Here is a 27,126-nt window from a genome sequence, read left to right on the forward strand (position 1 = left end):
CAGGAAAGCTTTATGGTGGAAAAAAGGGAAAGCTTCGGGTGTACCCCAACTGGAGGCTGTTGGCATGGAGAAGTTGTAGGCAGGCTAACTAAAGGCAGGGCTTCCTATGTCCTTTGGTAGGGATACATATTTGGCTTTCTCTGGTTGGTCCTAAGTTGAAAGCAGGGGCACAAATTAGGGAAGCTATCAGTTTTTAATCAAGTCCTGGTCTTTGGGGTCTGATTATTACAGGGCTGGTTGTTTGGCTTCTGAGACTGGTTCTTAGACATAGTGGTCTGACTTTCTACAGGTCTGACTTGCTGATAGTAGGTTGACTTCCTGGAATGATTGCTGCAGATTGTGGGTCAGAATTCTATTTTTCTATATTGTCTGGCCATGCTCTGGTTGTATATTTAGTCTCTCACCAATGTCACAATATATTACTAGAAATAGGACACACTTATACTATCAACAGGTGTTCAGATCAATAACATTTCAGGAAGACAATGTGGTATTACACATGGTGAACCTTAAAGCCATGCATACATTTTGGCATAGTAATTCTATATCAAAATTATGCTAAAGTAATTATTGATGAGGCACATATAGGGATACTTATTGCAGCACCGTTTAAAATAATTAAAAAATAAGGCGGTAAAGCTAATGTCCATCAGTGGAAAGAGGAGGAGGATGGGTTGAATAAATTAAGCTAATCTATAATTAAAATACCATGCATTTACTAAAAATCATGTAAAATTATTTATTGGCAAGAGAATAGTTTAAAGAATATCCATAAATTTTATAAATAGTCTAAAAAAGCAAACCACAAAATGTCATTATAGATAAAAAATGAAGGGAAGGAAGAAAAGAAGGTTATTAAAACAAATTGTAGGAGGAAAGTAATCCTCTTTGGGCCCTAATAGCTAAAATAGAGTTTTACTATTTACCAGCACACTTCTAAGAGTTTTACCAGTATGAATTCACTTAATTTTCATCACAACCTTATAAGGAAGGTTCTCATTTTACAGATGTGGAATCTGAAATCCAGAAAGATTTATTTATTTACTTATTTTTAAGATCTTATTTATTTCTTTCTTTTAGAGAGAGAGGGAATGCGCGTGAGCGGAGGGAGAGGGAGAGAAGCAGACTCCTTGCTGAGCATGGAGCTTGATGTGAGGCTTATTCCCACAACCCCCAGATCATGACCAGAGCTGAAACCAAGAGTCAGATGCTTAGCTGACTGAGCCACCCAGGCACCCCCAGAAGGATTTAAAAACTTCCCAAAATTATAGAACAAGTAAATAGTGGAGTTGGAATTTGAACTTTTGTTGTCTGACTCTAGATCCCACCATGTAATTTTTCTCCTGCATGCTTGCTGATGTTGACCAAGTGTTCTGCAGGGTTTATTAGTTTCATCCTCCTTTAGAGGATATGTTTTGATTGAACATTTTTTTCATTTCAAACATATGATGTTGATGTTCTTCCCATTTATTTCCAATGAGTAGGAGTCTCGCTAGAAATATATTTTTTTCTGATTGCTCTCTACCTTTAGCATAAATAATAGCAGTAAAAATTAGAGAATTTATGGAATTTGCATTTAATAATTGTATGTGTGTTTAAAATTAAAGGACATTATCCCTAGTACACAGTAAGTACTAAGATTATAATAAAAGATAAATAATGATTAAATAATAAAAGAATAAGCTGTAGTATCAATAATAGTTAACTAATAAACCAATGCCTATAGAATGCCTATCACAGTAACATAGCATATTATTGATACATACAACTTCTGGCAATATTTTGAAGTGTAAATTATCATAACATACATATATGCAATTACATATACTTACCAAATTAAAAAAGAAAAGAAAAGCACAGTGGTCACTTGTCCTTGATTTGTACTTTTTTTTTTTTTTAAGATTTTATTTATTTATTTGACAGAGACACAGCGAGAGAGGGAACACAAGCTGGGGGAGTGGGAGAGGGAGAAGCAGGCTTCCCGCTGAGCAGGGAGCCTGATGTGGGGCTCGATCCCAGGACCCTGGGATCATGACCTGAGCCGAAGGCAGACGCATAACCGACTGAGCCACTCAGGCGCCCTGATTTGTACTTTTTTGCTGATACATTGGACAACTGGAGAATGACTAGCAAAGATCTTTTTTCTTTTATGCTAATTTCATTTAATCATAGGTATTTTATGCCATTATCTAAAGACACAAATTTTTTTCGCAGTTTTTTTTCACAAATATCAAAGATAGGATTGTAAAGAAATATTACTGTATGCTCTTTGTAAAAAGGTTAGAAAAATATACCACATGATAAAATAATTATTCTCAAAAACTGTTAGCATTTTGGGAAGAGGGAAAACATGCATTCTCAAATACATTTATAACCATGTATTTAAGTTTTATGATCTCCCTAGTTTAAGTTAGCTTAATAATTTTAATACATTAATACTTTTATGAACGGATTAAACTTCTGTAATTCAAAATATTTCATTTTTCATATTACCTAAAGAAGCTCAAGGGAGTAAAATATTTAATTATAAGATGTTTATAGTAGATAAATTACTTAATTTTAAAAATGGAATACTGTAAAATAGAATTCTAATAGAAAATAATATAAAGAACTATCCAATGAAAATGCACAGTTTAAATACAAATAAGCAATACCAATTCAAAATTATAATTTTGTCTTACCTACATAGGATTTCATGACAAAAATTGGACATAAGTTGGATTTTTAAATTAATCTTGGAAAAATTAAGTCAATGATGCAAGAATAAAGCACCACTTATTGTGTCAAATCACATAAAAATTGCTACAGTAGGTGGTGCAAATTTCAGTCCATAAATATAGATTTATAGTATATTCTGACACCTAGCTCCTCTCCCATTCAAGTGGAAGAAAATCCCACCTTCCACTTTTTAGTGTTCTCCACAATTATGAGGATCATGTAGTCCTAGAAAATAGTGATGGCAAGTAATACAATATTTTTCAAACTTTTTGAACGAACGTGAAATAAAATATTTATAAAATAATATTTATTCTACCAGAGTTGTTAGACTCTGTTAATTTATTTTAACTTTTTCTAATTTAATGAAAAGTTCTGCTTACAACCCACATATGCAATGCATATGACCTACTAAATGTTTATGACCCACAGTTTGAAAATCAGTGCTCAAATGAAGTCAGATTTCCCCCACGGATCTCACCACCATCTTAGCCCACAGTGATCCCTTGACATCTTACAGCAGTATGCTTCCTTCCCTTTTGTTGGGTAAAAGAATATTTACTGAGGCAAGAAATCCCAGTGCTTAAGGTTCATTCACCTGAGATATACCTGAGTTCCTACTGCCTAATTTCTTAGAAATGCAATCAAATATTTTATTTCATTTCACTCACCAGACCAGGGGAAGTGCCTTTCCCTACCTCCCACTTCTCACACAACCAGTCTTCACCACACGTTTACAGAACCTGTAACACCCCCTCTTTTTGGGATTTGGCTTTTACAAAACATTTGACACACATGAGATTCACATGTGCAAAATTATTGAGACAAGTCATTATAAAGTAGCTTACCTACTGAAAGGGGGGCTACAGGAAAATATGTGAATGAACTGTTGATATGAAGATATCAACCAGAATTTGAGCAATTCAGTCATTTGAATTTTCTAGGACTTAGTCTCCACTTTCATTATGAGATTTGTGAACTCTGTAATAATCCACTTTAGCAATTTTGCATGATTCTATCATTCTGAGTAGCTTAAGACCATGTATATATTTAGCTCATATGTTAAATAATGACTAAACAGCAGCTAAAAATACTCATAATTTATAGAATCAACCATAATTTACATGAAATCTTACTAGTGTCCATGTAACTTTGAGCCAGTTAGTTAGGCATACTGATGCTTAATTTTGTATATGTAAGTTGGGAAAGTATACCTCTCCCAAGGGGCAGTAATTTAGAAGATTAAATATATAAGATTCCTACTGCAGTATTCGTGAATTAAACAAATGATAACCTCCTCCTCCTGTTCATCACCATAGTTATTATTACCCTCATCATAATCATAAACATTATTATCTATTTATATAATCAATAAACATTTATCTTTTTTTCTCTTTTTTTTAAGATTTATTTATTTATTTGAGGGAGAGGGGGGAGAGAGAGATTGCATGAGAGCGGGGGGAGGGGCAGAGGGAGAGAATCTTCAAGCAGACTCCTGGCTGAGTGAGGAGCCCCACCCTGAGTTCAATTCCATGACCCATGAGATCATGACCTAAGCCAAAACCAAAAGTGGGACATTCAACGGACTGGGCCACCCAGGCACCCCACATTTATTTTTTTCTTACACATACCAAGAATGGTACTGGGCTAATAATAATATTAGTGCTTAAGATATGAATGAAATTATACCCAAAAGTCAAATCCACAATCACAAGTCAAAATATTGTTCTATCTAGGAAAGATAAACTGTATTTTGGAATGCCTGATCAACACACTAAGGCTAAGATCAATTATTTAAAGAATTCACTCTCAGGATCTAACTTCTCTTTGAAGATCAGGCCAAAAGCCTGGATCACCATTTTCCAAATTGTGCTTGAGGGAACTGTAGTCATAAAGGATGTACCTGGGGAAAACAGCAGGATCCCATGATAAAATAAATTGGGAAACACTGCATTATATTTCCTTTGGAAATTCATAATGCATGGTAGTATATTAATATCTCTGATAAATTTTTCAGTGAAAAATGGTTTAACTATATTTATCCCTACAGCATTAATAAAACATTTTGACATCCTTTGGAACCAGTGTTATGTAAGGTACCTAATTGTTACCCAATAAATGATCAGTAAAATAAATTAGACACATCTACATAAGAACTATATAAATTTTAAAACATTAGGTCACTAAAGAAGTTTTACAAATGTAAGTCATCATATCAGTGGACATGTGTGTGTATGTGTATGTATATACATACATTAAACTTGTAAATCAGTTATTTTTGAGAAGTGGGATGACTGGTGATTTTTTAAAATACTTTTTTCAAAGAAATAAAATACTTTTTTTAGCAATTCTGATTTTCTGCATTGAATAAACATTTCTTAAATAATCAGGAAAATTAACAAATATGCTATGAACTTATTGTAATTTATCTTATTGCCAGTTAAAATCTAATCTTAGTAATTATTATACATGTGCTAGTATGAGGGTTGTTAGATAACACAATATGAATTTTATGATTGAGTAACAATTATCTAAATATTTAGTATTTGCATGATTAAAAATAGATGACTTTCATTGTCTATTATTCATAAAGAGAGCAGTGATTTTTTAGCAATCCCCACATTCTAGACATTATACAATTTGAAGCCAACTTGAAGTATTAATCCATGAGTCTCAGGTAGTTACTAACTAACTATAGCACTGGCTTAATAACATAGAATAAGTTGCCAACTTAAATATGACACAACCGTGAGGTACACATATGACGATAAAACACATTGACTATATGATTACTGAAATTTAAGCACATTTGAGTTTCTTGTGTGCCAGAAAAAACAAACAGGAAATCATTCACATTTATATTAACTAAGATTTAACTCATTAAAAATCCATTTGATTCCATTTTATTTTAATTAGCCTTGTGGTATTATTTATCTCTAGTAGAGATTAAATAGAGCTGGTTATTTTTCCCTGGAAAAGAAAATTTACATCAACTTTGTGGTGCTTAAACATAAAAATAACAAAACATTAACTGTAATAAAAAAGATTTAAATGTCTATCTTTTTATATAGCTCAGTAAATCAAATGAGATGGACTATGTTGCCAGCAATTGATAGAAATTCACTCTCTATTCATAATCAACAATATTTATGGAGTGCCCAGAATTTTGCATTTCCCAGAAGTGTATAGGACAATAGCAATGTTTATGTTTATTTTCCTGTAATTCTTTCACATCTTCTTTCTTTAAGGCATATAATCATTCTAGGAAGGATATGAGACTTTTCACAGCTGTTCAGTTCTGCACATACACACACACACACAATACCTAGGAGCAAAATTCAATTTAAAAAAAAAAATTCAGTTCTGTAACACGGACATGAAAGTATGTCTTACATATTTTAGATAATGAAGAATTTTGCACTGATATTCTCAATCAGTGGGTGCTTCTTACCTCAGCAGCCTGTTAGCTTTTTTCATCACCGCCTTGAAACTGAAGGAAAATCAAAAGAAAAAATGGCACTCTGCTCCTCTGATAATATTTAGAATTGCCATTAATGGGGAAAGATATTTGAGAAAGTTGTCTTCTACTATTCTTCTTTTCTCCAATATGTAAGATTAAGTGAGTCTGAGTGTGTGTGTGTACGCACGCATGTGTATATCACCATCAGGGAAAGAAGTCAGGAGGCATCATTCCTACAACACAAGAATCAGAATCAATCTTCTTTGTGAAGGACTTGAACTTTGGACTAAAGTGTAAATCAACATTGAACAAAAATAATAGAAATTCAAGAAGTGAAGTAATTTTGCAAGACCAGTTCCCTGCTCTAAATAAATTTAAGTTCCACTGCCCAAAGAAATTTACTCCAGAGCCTTTGTAGTACTATACAGACAAAGAGATGTCAGTTACTCTTAAGAAACCACAAACTTTCAGAAGAATGGAGCCACAGAAAAATTTTAATTTATAGGAAGAATAAAAAGAGGGGTTCTGAAAAGAAACAAGCCAATGAGATTTGCTGCTAATTTTAGATAAGATTTTATTTGTTTTTTCACTGTGGTGAGAACACTTAATATGAAATTTACCATCTTAACAAATTTTTAAGTGCACAATACAGTACTGTTAAATATACACATAGGGTTGTACCGCCAGTCTTTAGAATGTATTCATCTTGTATAACTGAAACTAAGATTTGATTTGATTTGATTTAGATTTATTTATTTATTTATTTATTTATTTTAGAGAGAGAGAGTGGCGGGGGGCAGGCACAGAGGGAGAAGGGAGAGAGAATCTCAAGCAGATTCCCCACTGAGTGCAGAACCCAATCCCAGGATCCTGAGATCATGACCTGACCTGAAATCAACTGTTAGACGCTTAACCGACTGAGCCACCCAGATGCCCCTGAAACTAAGATTTTAAAATGAATTTCAAAGTGAGCACTTTGAAAGCAGTAAAATTCATGAGGACCAAAGAGCATATTCACTAGGAGTAAGTAACTTCAAAGAGGCTTGTTACCTCTTTTTGCCAAGGTTTCTAGATTAATACATCAAAGAGCTATGGTAAAAACAGCTTATCTGAATTTCAGAAAAAGATTTCATATGATTTTTTATGTAAGGGAGAAGATTTGGTGAATAAGCTTTTTCAGAGAGGTAGATTAGCAGACTGATTTACTTAGAAAAGAGGCATCTTTGGGCATTATATAAGGGCTCAGTCTCAGCTCTTTCTTGATTCATTATCAGGCAGACGTTTGTCACATGACTGCTATATACTAATCCATATGCTAAACACCTAGAAAAGGGGCCTTTAGCATCAAGTGGGAGACTTGGCCATAATCAGGACATTACAGTGTTGGGGTGTCTACAGATGAAAGTGGAGAGGATTCAAAGAAAGATCTACAGAAAATCAGCTCCTGAACTGAATTGTTGACTAAAAGCGAAGTTAAGATTACTTGGAAACTAAGAAGAGGGCAATTAGCAAGTGCAAAGGAAATAGACAAGAGGATTTACGGTTCACTCAGAAAATTATAAGCAAGGCATAAAGCAAGGGGGAATGTGCTAAAGATATGAGCCTGGTATTATAATAAGGATTCAGAAGAAAAAGTGAAATGTAAGCCATGCTGAGAAGTTTACACTTCATCTTAAGAGCTCTAAGAAAATATTTAAAAGATGATAAAGATGGTATTTATCAACTCGAAAGATTAATTGGATGGAAGGGACGTGAAGATGGTAAGTAGGAAAATGTAAAGAATGTATTGCAGTCAGGCGTTCAGGTAGGAATTAAAGTCATGGCATTGAGGATTAAGAGATGGAGACATCTTTTAAAAAGAGTAGTTGATGGGCGCCTGGGTGGCTCAGTTGGTTAAGCGACTGCCTTCGGCTCAGGTCATGATCCTGGAGTCCCGGGATCGAGTCCCACATCAGGCTCCCTGCTCAGCAGGGGGTCTGCTTCTCCCTCTGACCCTCCTCCCTCTCATGCTCTCTGTCTCTCATTCTCTCTCTCGCAAATAAATAAAATCTTTAAAAAAAAAAAAAAAAAAAAGAGTAGTTGATGATTCATCCAATAACCATTGAGCATTTACCGTATTTACTGGGTTAGGCACTAGGGCTTCAGTGTATCAGTGAGTGTCACTGAGTGTCACTGATTCAGTTTTTGCCAGGTGATGAGTGCTTGTCAGGTGCCAGGCACTGTGCTGAGGGCACATTCTCATGTTACCTAATTCTGTTTTAGTTCTCATGCCAACCTGTGAGGCCCATACTATAATCCTCAGACGTGGAGATGCTAGAAAAGAAGCTCAGAGTCGTAAGGGATTTGTCCAAGATCACCAATGATGTAGAGATGAGGCAAATCTGGCCCCAAAGACTCCATCTATTTTTTTTTTTTTTAATCACTGAGGAAAGTTTCAGAGATGCTAACACAAAGATTTTATCAATCAGGTTTTCAGTCAGTGAAAGGGAATCCGGATATTCCATTATGGACAGATAACAAATTTGTTTGAAAGGTGACTGAGGAGCATAGAGGACAGAAAATGAATGGGAGGCAGTACAGAGATTAGCCAGAATTGCAAGAAACTATCAGCACTCTTAGAACTATAAAGAGAAGAGGGACCCTTAACCACAGCTGAGGAGTCAGGACTATCCCACCTGAAGCTGGAACCGTAAAGTAGTGGTAGTCATTTTGAAAGACAAAGGAAGGAGGTATTTCTCCTGGTGTCTCCCAGTCTTCTAACTGTCCTCCAGTCCTTGTCCCACCAATGTCTTCCAATGGCTAAACCAGACCAGAGCAGAAGCAAGCTGGTAAGGGAAACACAGAAAAGGATGATATAGCATTGCCCCTCCACCCACCCAAGGCAGACACTTGTGTGCTTCTTCATGGAGTTTGGCCTTTATCCATAGGTGTTTGAGAATGTATTAATTTTCCTAAAATAGTGAAAAGTAGGTTAAGATTTTTGGTTTAGATAGATCACATCCCAGTTGCAGCATGGATAAAGGAATTGGAGAAAGCAAGACTGAAACCAGAGAAGCCAGCTAGAAGACTTTTGCATTAGTTCAGAAAAGACAGAGAACTCACATGCTATGGGACATCATTAATCCAGAAAGGGTATAGGGGAGCAGGAGCAGATTAGGCTTAGGAGGGAAGGTCATTGATTTGGAAAATACTAAATTTAAAGCGTTCCAAAGGAGGACTGCAGAGTAGGGAGTCTGTGACTTGACTTGTCAGAGGGAACATTTGTCTTTGAAAGCCTTTGGTTAATATAGCTAGTAGTTAAAGCCATGGGTGTGGTTGAGACAATTTAGTGGGAAAAGAGAAATATATAATGCCAAGATGTCCCCAGAATTATATGATCAATTCTAACTAGTGTGAGGAAAATCAAGTAATAAACCTCTCTGTAACATTTTGTAAAAATACAGCTTATATGGATCAATGGGCATAGAGCAATGGAGGTGAGCTAAGTGGTCCGTGAAGGGTTCTCTTTTGTCCATTTAGTGCCGCTAATAGGCAGTGAGCCAAGTAAAAGCAGGAAGCCCAAAGAAACTGGATAAATCTCAACCTTTTAAAACAGATAACAGGGTAGCTATCAAATGGGAAGAGTGTGTGAAATATCTATTCCAAAAAATAAAGTCCCCTTTGAAATTTCAGATTTTACTATTATTCAACAGATTTGTATTTCTTTATATAAACTAAATAATACCTGTACTTTGTCCTTTAGATAATGAACACGTTCTATAGAGATGCTTTAATTCGTATCTTGATAGAATCAGTTAATGCAAATCAAGAATTTATCTATCCAAGAGATTATATATATGTATATAAACATGTGTTAATATATGTGCATCTGAGTATACACCATTAAAGAAGTTTGCCTAGAACAATAATAGGTACTGATTTGAAATGCCTCACAATAATCCGAAGCAGATACGTGATATATGCAAGAAGTTATAAAGGAAACATTTCTCAGTTCAAAACACTTTAAATATCTCATACAAGTAACACCTGAAAATTACTGAAAAAAATGTAGAAAGCTATATAATTGTAATCACAATAGTAAAAACCAGAAATTTATCTGATTACTTGATGGATCACAGAACACTTTAAAAATAACCGGGAAATCATTGGCCGAAGAAAACACCCTTTTCCATCAGAACAATTTTAAAATACACTAATATGCAAGTTATTTATACACACTCACCCATACATATATTTTAAGAACTATTCAATATCTCAAAAGCAATCACAAAATCAGTCTTTAGCTTAATCCTCATCTGCATTTTAATGATTTCAAAATATAGCCACATTATAGGGCTTGAGGTTGCATATTGCTACATTACTACTTTCATAGCATCGTGGCTTTCCTTCTTGGTAGCAATAAATTCTAGTAAACAGAGCCATTAACAGCATTTTTATAGGGTCAGATGGAGCTATGGCACTAGAAGTGTGGTGCTAAGTAAAATTTGAAAGCTACTATGTTATACTCAACTATTTACTAAGACATTAAAATCAGGTCTTCTCAGGGATATTTGAATGTTTTTCATGATCTTTTCTCCCCTTGACAGTTCTCTGGCTTTTATGTGACAATTTGGGGGGGGGGGGTAAAAAAAAAAAAGATTACCTAAGGTTTCACAAAGTTTGAAGTTCTCATTAAAATATGAGCTTTATAAAAGAATATGGCACTCTAAATAAAAATAATTAAACTAGGTGATGAGTAAAACTGCTCATGATCATATTTAGAAATATCTGTGTTATGTTGATAATTTAAATAAAGGTAATAATGATTTTGAATTCTGTCAACATATGGAGCATCTTTGATCAGTACAATTCAACAAAACTGGGATTCCCTAGTTCTCCAAGAATGTGTTAAAGATTAGTTTTGTCTTAATAAAGTAAAATACCAATATAATATTACACTATAAAACCATCCTTTAGTTCAGAAAATTGTTCTTTACTCACCTATGCATCTTTTTAGGTTGCAAAAACATAATAAGTTTTATTATGCACGTATCATTTTATATGAGCATAAAAAATGAAAAAAGTTATATAAATTTAAATTTTCTATTTTGACTTTTACTTTGAGTGCATAAAAATAACATTCCTTGAAATAATAGATTATATAATTATATCCTGAATATCTAACAATATCAATTAAGTTTTAACATGATTTAGAAAGAGACTAGTGTTGAAAACAAATCTGATTCTTCATCACTAGTGATATGGAAGATTATTTTACTTGTTTGTAGGCAAACATGTTTTATGTAAGCAAAATGTGTTTATTTTAATAAAAATTAGAAAAAAGAGTCAAGTGCTTGCTTTAGCAGCACATATACTAAAAAATTGGAACAATACAGAGAAGATCCTGCACAAGGATGACACGCAAATTCATGAAGCATTCCATGTTTTAAAAAAAGAAAAAGTCAAATTTTATATACATGATGTCATAGCTACTATTATTTGGGTTCAAATATAAGTTTTGGAAAAGGCGTTGACTTAAAATAATACTAAATAGTAGCAAAAATGGCACACAGATAGGATTAAAATCTTGCAAGTGATATGTGAATAACTGATATTGGAGAAACATGGATGTAGTCCGTTCCCTCTGCAATATTATAAAAGAAACTGAGGTCCAGAGAGATTAGATGATTCACACAATTTGACAAAACTCTTAAGTACCAGAGCAAGTCAGAACACCTGCCTCCTAGTACCCGTACCTTCTGCTATGCTAGGATAAACCACCTCCGCTCTACCACCCCCGCGATAATTACATTAATCGGGATAGAATTGAGTGTACAAATTATGAGTGCACTCATATAACTAACTCTTTAAAGATAATTTTAGACAATGCTTAAAGCCATCAACTCAAACAAAACTGCCCAGAGGTACATAGGTACATACCCTAGCACTTTCTAAAAACAAAAGGAATAACGCATTGTCTTAAATCACCTACTTGGTTTTTTTGTTTTGTTTTGTTTTGTTTTTATTCCAGGTGCCCATTTTTGTGGATGCACCTTTTTTTTTTTAAGGTTTTATTTATTTATTTGACAGAGAGAAACACAGCGAGAGAGGAAACACAAGCGGGGGGAGTGGGAGAGGGAGAAGCAGGCTTTCCACAGAGCAGGGACTCCAATGCGGGCTCTATCCCAGGACCCTGGGATCATGACCTGAGCCTAAGCAGGTGCTTAACGACTGAGCCACCCAGGCGCCCCACCTAGGTAGTTTTTTGTTATGAGAGTGAGTGTTCATTTTTCACTCAATTTTGACAAAATTGTTCTTATATTAATTTTCTTACTAAATTAAAGTTTTGTTGTTTTTTTTGAAGATTTTATTTATTTATTTGACAGAGAGAGACACAGCGAGAGAGGGAACACAAGCAGGGGGAGTGGAGAGGGAGAAGCAGGCTTCCCACCGAGCAGGGAGCCCGATGCGGGGCTCGATCCCAGGACCTCATGACCTGAGCTGAAGGCAGACACTTAACAACTGAGCCACCCAGGCACCCCTAAATTAAAGTTTTAAATAAACATTTATTTAAAATCTGACTTCCCATCTTTTTACCTCTTTTGTTCTGGTACCTTTGTATGACATTCCATACATAAATATTTCAAATAATGGTCAATTTGAATATACTTTACATACACTTATTCTTGAAATGTATTACTTAAGCATAGTGATTTTGGTTGTGCTTACATTATTGATAGGTATTCTCCCTAAAGCGAATGCAAAGCTAAAAATTCAATAGGTGGCTGATAGCATTTGTCCTGTATTTTCTATTAAACGTTTCCCCATGGATCCTAGAGAAATTCTTTATAAGATAATTTAAAAGTATTTTGCTCTTTGTATTCTCTTCTGGAGGATTTATAATGATCTATACTTTCATTAAGATTCTCTCAGGTTGTACAAGACTTTTACATAACCATAAGTTTTGATAATTCATTCCCATATAGTAGAAATTAGTGTTAAATGTCAAAGAGGGTACTTCTTATGTTCTCTAAGGATTTTAATGGTTTTCTGTCTCACATTTAGGTCTTTAATCCATTTCAAATTGATTTTTGTGTATGGTATAAGAAAGTGGTGCAGTTTCATTCCTCTGCATGTTGCTGTCCAGTTTTCCCAACACCATTTTTTGAAGAGACTGTCTTTTTTCCATTGAATATTCTATCCTGCTTTGCGGAAGATTAGTTGACCATATAGTTGTGGGTCCATTTCTGGGTTTTCTAGTCTATTCCATTGATCTATGTGTCTGTTTTTGTGCCAGTACCATACTGTTTTGATCACTACAGCTTTGTAATATAACCTGAAGTCCGGAATTATGATGCCTCCAGTTCTGCTTTTCTTTTTCAAGATTGCTTTGGCTAATCCGGGTTTTTGTGGTAATATACATATTTTAGGATTATTTGTTCTAGTTCTGTGAAAAATGTTGATGGTATTTTGATAGGAATCACATTAAATACGTAGATTGCCTTGGGTAATATAGACATTTTAACAATATTTGTTCTTCTAATACATGGGCATGGAATGTCTTTCCATTTTTTTTATATCATCTTCAATTTCTTTCACCAGTGTTTTATAGTTTTCAGAGTACAGATCTTTTGGTTAGGCTTATTCCTTGGTTACTTAAAGCTTTTTGGTGCAATTGTAAATGGGATTGATTCCTTGATTTCTCTTTCTGCTGCTTCATTATCATTGATGGGAATACAAAGTGAATACAAAGTTTGAAAAACAGTTTTCCAGCATCTTGTGAAGTTAAACGTATACTTAAAGATGACCCGGAAATTCCATTTGTAAGTGTTTACTGAAGCGAAAAGAAAAATTTCTTCACACACACAGTTTCTGTGAATGGTTATAGGATAGCACTTCAGCTTAGGAATGGATAAACACACAGTGATGGGAGTATGACTCAGCAATAACAAGGGATGCACTGATGTCGTACCAACAACCTGGTTGAATTTCAAATGCACCATGTTAAGTGAAAGAAGCCAGCCTCAAAGACTGGGTTTTAATAAATTTAATAATTTTAACACATAGGTTTATTATGAGGATGAAAATGACATCACAGATGTGAAAGTGCCTAAAGTGAAGCCGGTACTCAATGGAGTTACTAAAATAGTATTAGGATAATGAAGCTCTCCCATTGTCTGGATTTAGATCCATTAAATACAAAGAACTCCAATGTTTCAACAAATATGATAGTCTCATACTACATGGCAACCAATAATTAGTGTTTTGATGGAATCACCTACTGTTTATTCAGTAGTACCAACTATGTGAACTATGTAGAACTACAAAGGAAATGAAGAGTGGCAGTATATTTTAGGCTTAGACTAAAACTAACTTAAAAGGATTTGATTTTTTATTGCAAAGAAGTCTTGCTTTGTGTTCCCACAAAATCTGGCATATAACGTTTTAGAATATTTTGCATTCTGTTCAGAAAGAAATGTCTTATATTCTTACTTGCTACGTGGAAATTTGAACAATATACTAAGTGATTCGTCATTAAATAAATGAATTGGACGTTAATTTAAATTTGTACCTGCACTGTGTGGTGGCCTTTAAATCTTGATATTTATATCAGTGTCTGCATTTGTGAAGCCATTCTACCCTGCCCTGCTTAAAGAGAAACTTAAAATGGCCTTTGAGTGTATTATTCTGAACTTGCTACAAGAAAACATTTTTGTTACTATCCTGAAGCAGAAGCATGCATTTCACAACACACCATGTGGTCTTCCACTGAGCTAACTACCATGTGATTCTTGCACTGAGTTTAATATTGAACAAGTAAAATGTATTACAGCTGAAATATCAAGTGGGATAATGTAACCAAAGTAACATCTAGATTTCTCCAGATATTTTAAAGTTAGCTTAAATCTCATAGTGATATAATCTTACAACTCTAAGGCTTCTCATTATTGTTCTAAACCAAAATATTCCATACATCTAATAACTGTATTTAGCAGTTTCATAGGACACAGGTTCAATGTATAAAATCTATTGTATTTCTATATTCTAGCAACAATTTAGAAAATGAATTTTTTAAAAAAGTACCATATAAATAACATCAAAATGGAAAACTTTTAAAGGGATAACTAACAAAATTTGTTCCAGACTTGTTCAATAAAATATACAAAATATTTCTGAGAGAAATTTTAAAGGTATAAATAAATGGAGATATAAAAAAAAATAGATCAAAGACTCAGTATTGTTAAGCTGATAGTTCTTCCCAAAGTTAACTATAGATTCATCAAATCCTAATTAAAATCACTTTTTTTTGTAGACATTCACAAACTAAGACTTTATATGTAAATACAATGGACCTAAAATGGACCAGATAATTGTGAAAAACAACAACAAAATTGGAAAATTTACATTATATGATTTTAAGACTTACTACAAAACTACAGTAATCAAGACAATGTGTATGATGTAAAGAAAACATTTAGATCAATGAAACAGAAGAAAGAATCCGTGTGTGTGTGTGTGTGTATAATCTCCAATTGATTTTCAACAAAGATACTAAGGCAATTGAATAGGTAAAGAATTGTCTTTGAGAAAAACAGTGGTGAAGTAACTGGATATCCATAGGCAAAAATACTAAACTAGTTAAAAATTTAACTCCAAATAGATTAAAGACTACAAAGGAGCAAGAAAAACAACACAACTTCTTGAAGAGGACATTGGAACAAATCTAAATGGCTTTGGGTGAGCAAATATTTCTTAAGTAGGATACAAAAAAGTAAATTAGATTTCATCAAAATTTAAACTGGTGTTCTCCAAAGACATCTTAGGAAAAAGAAACAGCAAATCATAGATGGAAAAAGCATTTGCAAACTATATATCCAGTGATGGACTTACATCCAAGGTATATAAATAACCCTTACAATTTAATGAGAATTCAAGGAGTCAAATAAAAAATGTTGCTTTAAAGAGATACTTCACCAGAGAATATATAGAAATGGCAAATAAACACATAAAAAGACACTCAATGTCCTTAATTATCAGGGAAACACAAATTTCAAATATATACACCAGGAAGGCTAAAATTCAAAGACTAACAAAATTAAGTGTTGGAAAAGGATATGGTGCAATTAAAGCTCTCAAACATTTTATATTCTAACTAGAATATAAAAAGTACAGTCACTTTGGAAAAGATTTTTGGAATTTCTTGTAATCTTAAACATTCATTTACCATATGTTCCAGAAATTCCACTGTTAGGTTTTTAACCCAGAGGGAAAATATATTTTCACACAAAGATGTGTGCATGAATGTTTGTGGAACCCTTAATCTTAATAGCCAAAAACTAGGAAGAACTCAACTACCCATCATCTAAAATATGTGTAATTAAGTTATGATATATCTAAACAATAGAACATTATTCAGCAATAAAAAAAAAAAACTATTGATGGATGCAACAACAGGGATGAATTTCAAAAACATTCTAAGTGAAAGAGCTCAGATGCCAAGACTGCAAACTCTATGATTCCATTTATATGAACTTCTAAAAAAGGGCAAAACCATGGGATACAGAGCGGATTAGTGTTTGCTAAGGTGGATGGCTGGAGGAGGCGTTATGGCAGAGTGATGACAGAATTTCTGGGGGGTGATAGAAATGTTCTGTGTCATGATTGTGATATTGATTACACAGCAGTACCCATTTGGCAAAATTATATGGCTAAAATTGATAGATTTTAGTTCTGTAAATTATGTCTCAAAAAAGCTGAGGAAAAGAACACAAAAAATTATCAAAGACCCAAAATTACTTTTGTTTCATGGCTTATATCTACCGATATTTAGTGCATTATAAGTTAATACTGTAAAAACTTTAAAATATGTATTAATTTATTTAAAAAAAAACTCCTGTAAACTTAAAAATAGTCTATAAATTAAAAATATGATGGGGCACCTGGGTGGCTCAGTCTGTTAAGAGTCCAATTCGTGATAACCCTTCAGGTCGTGATCTCAGGGTTGTGAGATCAAGCCCTGCACTGATGGTGCTTCACGCTTAGCCCAGAGTCGTTACCTCTCCCTCTGCCCTTCCCCCCTCCACCCCTCACCCCTGTGCGCTCTCTCTCTCTCTCTCTCTCTCAATAAATAAATAAATAAATAAAATATGTTAAATACAGTTTTTATGAAAATAGATTTTAAAATATTTTACTATCTTTCAAAAAGTAAATCCATTACATATTTTATAACAAAAACTTTATTTTCAAAACAAAATTAACTCCCTGAGAAGAATAGCATTGTGTTATATTTTAATGTCTGGCCTAATAGGAGACAGCTGGATTCTCATATCCACTTCTGTATTTAATTTGTTGTGATATATTTTTTTAAAGATTTATTTATTTATCTCAGAGAGAGAGGGAGCAGGAGTGGGAGTGGCAGAAGGAGAGGAAAAGAGAACCTCAAGCAGACTCTGCACTGAGCTCAGAGCCTGCCTCACATGGTTCCATCTCAGGACTCTGAGATTACGCCCTGAGCCGAAAACAAGTGTTAGCCGCTTAACGGACTGTACCACCAAGGTGCCCTCTGTGGTGATATATTTATTAAGAAAATCTAGTTTCACACACATATGTTTTGAATAGGGAGGAAGATTTCATAGCTTTTTCAAGTGGTAGTTTCTTAAAAATGAGTTGCAGTGTGGAATATAGAACCCTATAAATCCTTTTTCTACTGTTGCATTGCATCTTAAATGGATATATAACCCATGCATGCAATATCAAACATTAGCTAAGATATGAAGCAATAAGATCTAGTAAGCATTGCTGCTGGGAGAAAAAAGTGATTTACACACAATGGAAACAATTCGACATTATCTTTTAAAGCTGAACAGGTATAGATCTTTTTTTTTTTAAGATTTTATTTATTTGTCAGAGAGACAGCGAGAGAAGAGCACAAGCAGGGGGGAGGGGCAGTCAGAGGGAGAAGCAGGCTCCCCGCTGAGCCAGGACCCGGATGCGGGGCTCAATCCCAGGACTCTGGGATCATGACCTGAGCCAAAGGCAGACGCTTAACTGACTGAGCCACCCAGGTGTCCCAAGTTAGAGATCTTTTAAAAATGTCCACATCTATTCCCAAACAGACAGGTATGAAAATATTCCTAACAGTATTATTTGTAATACCAAGATACTGCAAACCTTCCAAATGTTCATCAGAGAATAATGTACAAATAAATTATAGCATAATCCCACAATAGAATATAATTATACAGCACTGACGAAGACTGAACAAAAGCTACATTCAACAACATATATGAATTTTAGAAAAGTACTGTTGACTGAACAAAAATTGCTTAAAAATGTACATTGTATAAATGAGACTTAAAAACAGGGAAAACTGGATAAAATATTGCTTAGGGATCTATGCATATGTGACAACTGATAATTATAGCAAGTAAATGATAGGGAAAAATTAAAAAGCATTAGTACTTCTGAGGGAAAGGCATGGAGAGGGAATTGGAGAACAGAACATAGTATCTTCAACAAAAGGTAATGTTTTATTTCTAAAGTCTGTGTTTTATTATTAATTATCATTACAATTCATAACATATACAACCTGCATGTGTGTTATGCACATTATCTATATATGTGTTATAGGATTCTTTTAATAGGATTTCCAAAGATTTTTGAAGAGAAGACTTTCCATCTTCATAGTCTGCTGAGATTTCATACCGTCATACTTGTTTAAAGTGAGGGGTAACATAAAACAGTATCATATAAGATTTCCCTGATAGTATCATCAGAGAAAAATCCATATTTGATCCATGTAGATAATTTCTTTCAAAAATCAACATAATATGCACTATATATATGAGTCATAAGACATTGTACACTACACAATGTCTTATGACTCTTAACATAGTTGAGACTGAATCATTGAACCCACAGTTTTTCTTTCCATTCTTCCATTAATTTCAATTCTAAGCAAACACAAGCAGTGCCTTACATGAAATATGCCCAGAAATTGCACCACAAACATCCATTCTTGTGAAACAAATGGAAATCAGAAGCAAACCAAATAAAATTTCTCATTCTACTCATACTTCTCTCATTTTGGCTTCTGGGTGGTTCTTTTTTAGACCCACACAGATTCATTTAAGCTCTGCTGATGAAATACAGCATTTATTTTCATGACTTTCCCATCAAATTTAACAATCAGGCAGTAACAAGAGACTATATATTTTCATGGCATTCTTTCAGGAAATTGAAATATAATAACTTTGAATTCCAACCTTATTTTCAAGGTCAGATATACAGTTCATGAAAACAGTGTATTTATGGTTCTGTAATAGAATATTTGATGTTATGCAGAAAAAAATTCTCTGTAGGATTTTATAAGGAACTGTCACAGATGTCTTTATTTAATGACATCCATTGTTGGGTATGGAAAGATGTCAAGAAGACTATTATTTGATACACTGCCTCAGTTAAATGGTCACGATTACTAGATGAGCAATATTAGTGATATTCTTTTCTTTTTTTCTTTTTCCGATTATCTAGCCCTTAATTTTAGTTTTTATTGGCTTTGATGACTTTCAGGCTAAAGACAGCTTCGTAAAAGAATTAATGCACTCTATCCTCATTATAAAGGTGCCTTTACGAGTCATACATTTTGATTGTAATAAGTAGGCTCTGTTATGGTAAAGATAATTATCATTGACAAATTAACACATTTAGAAGCCAATAAAGAACCAGTGGTTTTATATAATTACAAATGCTCTAAAAGGAGGAGAATATGTGATCTTTAATTGATAGTACAACTTTTATTTCTGGAGTCTGAATAATAAAATAAAACCAAAAGAATTATAGATTATAATATATTGGGGCTTTTGTCATTTTAAAAGACTTCCTTTTTTTTATATGCCATCAATAGAATAAACCTACTATCTATAATAAATCTGTATTGCTTTTGATGTTTTTTATTATTAAAACAAAGAAGGGATATGTAAAATATCAATTTCATATCAAAACACCATAACTGAAACACTGCATCAGGAAGAATAATATTTTTTCAAGCATAATTAACATATAGTGTTATATTACTTTCAAATGTACAATATAATGATTCAACAATTCTATACATTTTTCAATGTTCATCAAGATAATTGTACTTTTAATCCCCTTTTTATCTGTTTTGCCCACCTCCCTAATTACCTCCCCTCTGGCAACCACTAACTTATTCTCTGTATTTAAGAATATTTTTTTTTTTGGTCCCTTTTTTTCTTTGTTTGCTCATTTGTTTCTCAAATTCCACATATGAGTGAAATCATATGGTATTTGTCTTCCTGTAACTGACTTATTTCATTTAGCCTTATCCCCTCTGGGTCCATCCATGTTGTTGCAAATGACAAGATTTTTGTTCTTTTTTATGGTTGAGTAGTATTCCACTATTTATATAAAATATACATATATATTATCCTCCTTTATCCATTCATTTATCGATGGACACTTGGGTTGCTTCCATATTTTGGCTATTGTAAACTTAGAAATGCATGTATCTTTTCAAATTAATGTTTTCATTTTCTTTGGGTCAATACCCAGTAATGAAATTACTGGATCATATGGTAAAGAAGAATACTGTTCCTAATTATGATATTCACAGTTTTATTTTACCTTTGTGGATATAGATAGTAATAACAAGTGATGAATTACCTGTATGTTCTCCATACTCAAAACAGTCATCCAAATATATAAAATGTCTCTAATACTAATACTAATACAAGTGGGAAAGGGACAGAGGGAGAGGGAGAGAGAGAATCTTAAGCAGGCTCCATGCCCAGTGTGGAGCCTGACATGGGGTTCAATCTCACGATCAGGTCTGACATCATGACCTGAGCTGAAATCAAGAGTTGGACACTTAAGCAACTGAGCCACCCAGGTGCCCCCTAATACTAATTTTTAAAAGTTACTAAATTTGTGGCCCCTTTGGACCTAATACTCATTGGCCATAGCCTAGAAAACTAGGGCGTCTCTTAAAGTCAGGGATGCCCAACTGTATTACATAATTCTGGTTCAAAGAGAAAAGTTCTTATCCACATATATTACAGTACCTCAATTAAGGAAAGTTAAAAAACACAACCACACTTAGATGCTAAAAACCCTAAAATGGTAGAGAATGATGGATCTTCTTTTTATTAGTACAACCAATAATCTCAGTACTTTCAAATTAGGGATGCTTGAAGTATGTTCCTCAGTTCTTCCATGATGTCTGTACAGTTCTTCATAAAAACTGATTTGTAATCCCTAAGCTTGTTGAAATGCTGGATTAAACCCGGGCACTAGTGTTCACCAGTCATATAGATGACAGTTTGGAAATTAGACTACACAAGTTATATCCCAAAGTTACATAAACTAAAATGAGATTGAAAAGTTTGGAGACATCAAGGTTGGAGAAGAAAATGACCCATCCCCAGAAGTTTTAAACTTATGCCTGTTGCAATTATTCTGTTCTAAGTTTAAGTGAAACAGTTGATATCTTCCTCACTGGTACCTCAAAAATGTTATCCAAATAATACATTTCATTTACTAAAAAATATGCATACAATTAAAAATGAACAGTTTGGTTGTGCACTTTTCTAATTGGCATTTCTAATTTGGATAAAATAAGAGGGTAGTGCATATAATGCCAAGTACAAAAGTTTTATCTGAGCTCAAATGAAAAAAGAAAAGTTTTAGAATAAAGACAATAGGAAGATATTTTCCTGGATTTCTAGCTTCTTAATTATAACCTTTATTCCTCACCTTCCCCTCTCCATCCTGACTCTCCACACTTGTCAGGTAACAGACAACCATAAACTTTAAGATTTTCCTGCAAGTACATAATGGGGCACAAAAGTCATGTAAGGCTTAAGAAGGAACCCTCATCTGTGGCTTGAAATAATTCTTACTGGCCAGGGAACACGCTTCACATCAGGCATGCAGTCCCAATGCATACAAAAAGTCATTTTCAAAGTAGCTGAAACTTATTCCTAAATAAATTTATGGAGGCTTGACCTCTGCAGGATAATACTCTCTGACAGGCACAATAAGAAAGGCCGTAAATAAGGAGCATGGCATAGGGAGGAAAAAAAACTTGTCCGGTTCCTCCCTATTTTTTTTTAATTTTTAAGTTCTATTTAAAAAAAGAAATCAGAATTTTAAATAATGTCAAAAAGTACCTGTTCTGTTAGAAATTTCCTGAACTTGAGGACTTATATGATGCTGTTTCATCTACCCATTTTTGTGCAACTTCTATAAGAGCATAGACTTGGAAGAGCCAAGTGCATCTCACGAAAAAGTAAATAAGGTACATTCTGACTCTATAATATATAATTACAAATAAAAGAGTAAAATCACAGGATAAATAACCATGGATCTAAAAGCCTTGTAAGAAAAGTCATGACAATTACTAAAAATTAAAAAAAAAAAAAAACAACGAACAAAACCTGGATCTGCTTGTCTTTTCCACATGAATTAATCAAATTCATCTGATAATTTACCACACCGCAGTAAGTTTTTCCGGAGGAGTATATATAAAATTTGGCAAAAAAAAAAAAATTCTTTATTCCAAGACAGACCTAAAATAAAGTTTAATACATCAGTAGAACACATTTTCCATTGTACTGACTACATTTCCCTTAAGATAATGAACATTTTTGTTGCTTAAATCCAAAGGCTGGGATGAGATCCAGGATGGGAGGTTATAAAAAGGCAAGATGTAGGACAAATGTCTTTGTAGGTTAATATCATGCCAAAATCCTACAGAACTGTCTTCATGGGTTTTTAGTGCATCAGAGCTAGTTCTCCTGAAGCTGACAGAAATCTCTATATCTAATTGTTGTATAATTGTAGAGGAATAATATCACCCTGCTTTGATTTACCAATGGAATTTTTTCCAGCAAACTCTATATCAAGGTTCAGTTGAAACAGCTGTGCAGCTCTTGCATGAACCAAACAAAGACAGACCTTTAAAGGATAGACAAAATTCCATGCTTTTCTAAGCTGCTTTGAAGCAGAAGAGAAGTACTTTCTTTCCACTATGAATAATGTGGGATCCTCACAAGGTCATTTTCAGTAGGACCAAAAATCAAGTTACTGAGGGGTTTTTCCAGTCTTTTTTTATGATAATCAGAAGATAGGACCGAAACTGAGCAGAGAACAGTGGCATCCCCTGTGTTGAAACCACACTCCCTCTGACCACAGCGCCTCTTGTATGAGCCATTCATGAAGCCATGGGCTGTGTGACGCAGACCCTGCGGAGAGGAGCCCTTAGTAAATATGTGTTGAATTATTCTTGGACTTCTTTTTTTTTTTCTTAAGCACAGTTGCTGAACTGATCTTTGTCATAAATAAGAATTATTTTTTTAACTACATTTTAAAATTTTGAATAGTATTGAATGACTCCTGATATAAACAATGGAAAAAATTAGCACTCGTATTCCCTACCTAAAGTCTCCAAGCTTCTTGATTTTAATTATATTCGTAGTATTAAAATTATGTCTTGATTAAATAAGAACTCAAACAACAAGTTGCACACTTCTCAGGCTTACAAAAATGGATGTAATGGAGCCCTTAAGCTCAAAAAATCTCTTGTGGAAGTGAACAAGAAGATATAGCATAAGATGGCAAGGATTAGATGAGGTAGTGCAGGGCTGGTGAACTTGGAGAATGGGTAAGACTTTCCACCAAGAGATACAGAATGCTGTGCTGTAATGCAAGTAGGACCATGTAATCCTAAGTGTTGATATGAAATGAGAAGATGTCAGTATTATGCTATACTCTTTTTGAGGACTTACCTCCCAACTATGGGATTTCCATCCTTTCTATAAATCTTTTTAAGAAAAATTTATAGGGGCGTCTGGGTGGCTCAGTTGGTTAAGTGTCCAACTCTTGATTTTGGCTCAGGTCATGATCTCAGGGTTGTGAGATTGAGCCCCACATCGGGCTTTGTGCTGGGCAGAGAAGCCTGCTTGGGATTCTCTCTCCCTCTCCCTCTCTCCCTCCCCCACCTCTCCCTCTCTCTAGAAAAAAAAAAAAAAAGAGGAAGAGGGGGAAGAAAAGGGGAAAAAGAAGAAGAAAGAAAAATTTATAAAGAATTTGGAAACTCATAGGACAGGGTTCAACTGAAGACTGTATTTTGAGTCAGTCCTCTCTACAGATGTAGAATTTATGTCTACTTGCATGGGATTCTTTGGCCAGAAGGACACCTGCGAGGAGAAAGTTCTCTATGTAGCTGGGAGACAGGGAATTAGAACATACGACATGGTGGATGATTTTTTCCACTTCTGTATAGAACAGAGAACCTTCTAGGATTTAATGTGTCAATGAAAGCACCAGAAGCACAGCAGAGGGAAGCCCGGGGAGAAGGAATGCCCACGGAAAGGCAGCAGTGCTCTTTTGTTGAACATCAGTAGTTTCTATTAAAAGGGACCTTGTTCAGAAGAATGTGTGAGAGTACTCAGACATGCTTGTGAGTGGAGATGGAGAAATTCTTCTAGTGGCCAAAGTGCTAGAGTTGAGCTGGTTAGGAGGATGAGCTAAGAAGTCTAAAGGTAAACGTAACCTCATTTGTAACCGCAGGCTAGTGGTATCTGGGGAAATTCACGTTGCTTTAGAGAGATTCAGGTAAAACTTTATTTCTTTCATCATTTTACCCAGGGACTTAATTACATGACTAAAAAATGCAGTTGCCTAAAATGATATCTGAATACCAAAGGGAGTACAAGTGGTCTCACTTCACTAACTCCAGGATGCTGCCAGGAGAACGCTTTCCAGAAATAAATATGTATGGAAGTATCAGCCAAGGAATCAATAAAGTACCTTGAAAATTAATTTTTACTGTTTTTATTATAGGGTGTATAATAAATAACCTTCACAATTCCTTCAATTGGTGGATCTAGATTTTGCAGTTAAAAGGACTTTTATCTCTTATCTCTCTTCAAATTCAGACTTTAGCTACAATAGGTATCATGTTTTCATAGTACAGCCTTCTTTTGGTATTTTATTAAGACGGACTTCAGAGCCATAAAAAATATACAAATTAGGACAACCTGAAAGGTTTTTATTTTACTCAAAAGATATGTTTTGTGAGTAATAAGAAAGTTAATATACTTAGGGAATTCAAATTACCATGTATGTATAGAAGGGGGAATTAACACAAAGTATGATGTAGTATATTCCTCATCAAAAATACAAAACCGGGGTGCCTGGCTAGTTCAGTCAGTAGAGCATGTGACTCTTGATCTCAGGGTTGTGAGTTCAAGCCCCACCCTGGGTGTAGAGATTACTTAAAAATAAAATCTGAAAAAAAATCAAATAGGGGCGTCTGGGTGGCTCAGTCGGTTAAGTGTCTGCCTTCGGCTCAGGTCATGATCCTAGGGTCCTGGGATGGAGCCCTTAGTGGGGCTCCCTGCTCAGCGGGGAGCCTACTTCTCCTTTTCCCTCTGACCCCCCATCCCTGCTCGTGCTCTCTCTCTCTCTCAAATAAATAAATAAAATGTTTAAAAATAAATAAATAATAAAATAAAATCTTAAAAAAAAATACAACACCCAGTTGTCATCCACAAAACTGGAGCCATACCCAGTGTGGCATTAGTAAGTTTTCCCATCACACTGAGGGATAGGCACAGAATTATTTGCAAGGAATCCAAGGCCACATCTTGGAGCATCCTGGCATTTGAACATCTCTTTGATAATTTGACTGTGAGAGCAGATCTTTAAAACAGCTCAGGTAGTAATAGCAGTTCAAATATACTCTCCCCTACGTTTTCACCACCTACAACCCGAAATCACCTTTTAACAGCTCCTCCCAAGGGCTGCAGGGACCACAGGAGACAGCATGCAGCCAGAAGAAACCATTCACAGGAGAACCATTCGGCTTTGGTAGCTACCAGGTATTGACTTTACAGTTGTACCCAAAGGGTGTTGCTGGAGGAAAAGTATGAAAACATATAAGATATATGTTATTTTTACTCATTCCCTTATAGTCAGGGAAAGGGTGTACTAAGAAATAAATGGAATCTATGAAAGCTTAAAAAGAAAGGAATAAAGATATATAAACATTTCTTGTGAAGGGGAAAAATCTCTTTTGTTCTAAAGAAGTGGTCAAGTTGATAGACACATCATGTTTGTGATGCAAGATAGAAGAGGCACAACAAAAAAAGCTTCTATACCTCTGGTGTTGAAGATTCATTAATGTATCCTTTCCTCCTGTCTGTTTATTTTTTTGTCATGAAAGGAACTTCAAATGTATTTTCCTTATAGAGATGGCTATCTCAAAACACCTTCAGAGAATCAAAAGAAATTTTTTAAAAATACAAAAAATAAAAATCACTGGCCAATTATTGTGTTGTTTTGTTGCACCTGGCAAAATATTGTAATGCTTTCAAGTGGCAAAGTTAGAAAGACAAAACGGTCTTGTGTAGTAAAAAGCCAATGAAGATCAATAGAATTTGTCTTTAGGAAAAATAAATCACATATAAAACCTCCCTTTTCCTATTCTCCTTTGAGGATTATTTTTATAAGAGCATTTCATTGAATTTAAGCAAGAGGATTTGTGCAAATAGGTGATGACATTGTTTAACAACTGTCTGTACACTCATAGAAGAGAAATTCACAGTTTTTGAAATAACTATCTTTTAAAGATTTATTTATTTATTTGAGAGGGAGAGAGAGCGAGTGGGGGAAGGTGCAGAGGGAGTGAGAGAATCCTGAAGCAGACTCCCTGCTGAGCGTGGAGCCTGATGCGGGGCTTCATCCCAGGACCCTAAGAGCAAGACCCGAGCCAAAACCAAGAGTCAGCTGCTTAACCGACTAAGGCACCCAGGCACCCCTTGAAATAACTTTAATATTGTGGAGGGAATAAAGGATAAGAGAGAACTTATATTGCTTGCATAATGAAGAATTGGGAGTTTTGAAGGGACAGCCTTTTTTTATCAATGGATGAACATGGTCTAGTAATG

General features: G+C 34.5%; 1 long non-coding RNA gene and 1 other non-coding gene across 2 annotated transcripts in view; both read left to right on the top strand.

The window, feature by feature from the left end:
• The window catches only part of LOC118555490 (uncharacterized), a 502,574-nt gene that overhangs the window by 402,165 nt on the left and 73,283 nt on the right, over positions 1–27,126 (top strand). The gene's annotated exons all lie outside the window — the stretch shown is intronic.
• Positions 11,505–11,603, top strand: LOC118555495 (U6 spliceosomal RNA). Its single transcript, XR_004927013.1, has one exon. It is a non-coding gene; the product is annotated as a U6 spliceosomal RNA (small nuclear RNA).

The sequence above is a fragment of the Halichoerus grypus genome, chromosome 12 (genome assembly GCF_964656455.1).
Source record: "Halichoerus grypus chromosome 12, mHalGry1.hap1.1, whole genome shotgun sequence".
NCBI classification, from domain to species: Eukaryota; Metazoa; Chordata; class Mammalia; order Carnivora; family Phocidae; genus Halichoerus; species Halichoerus grypus.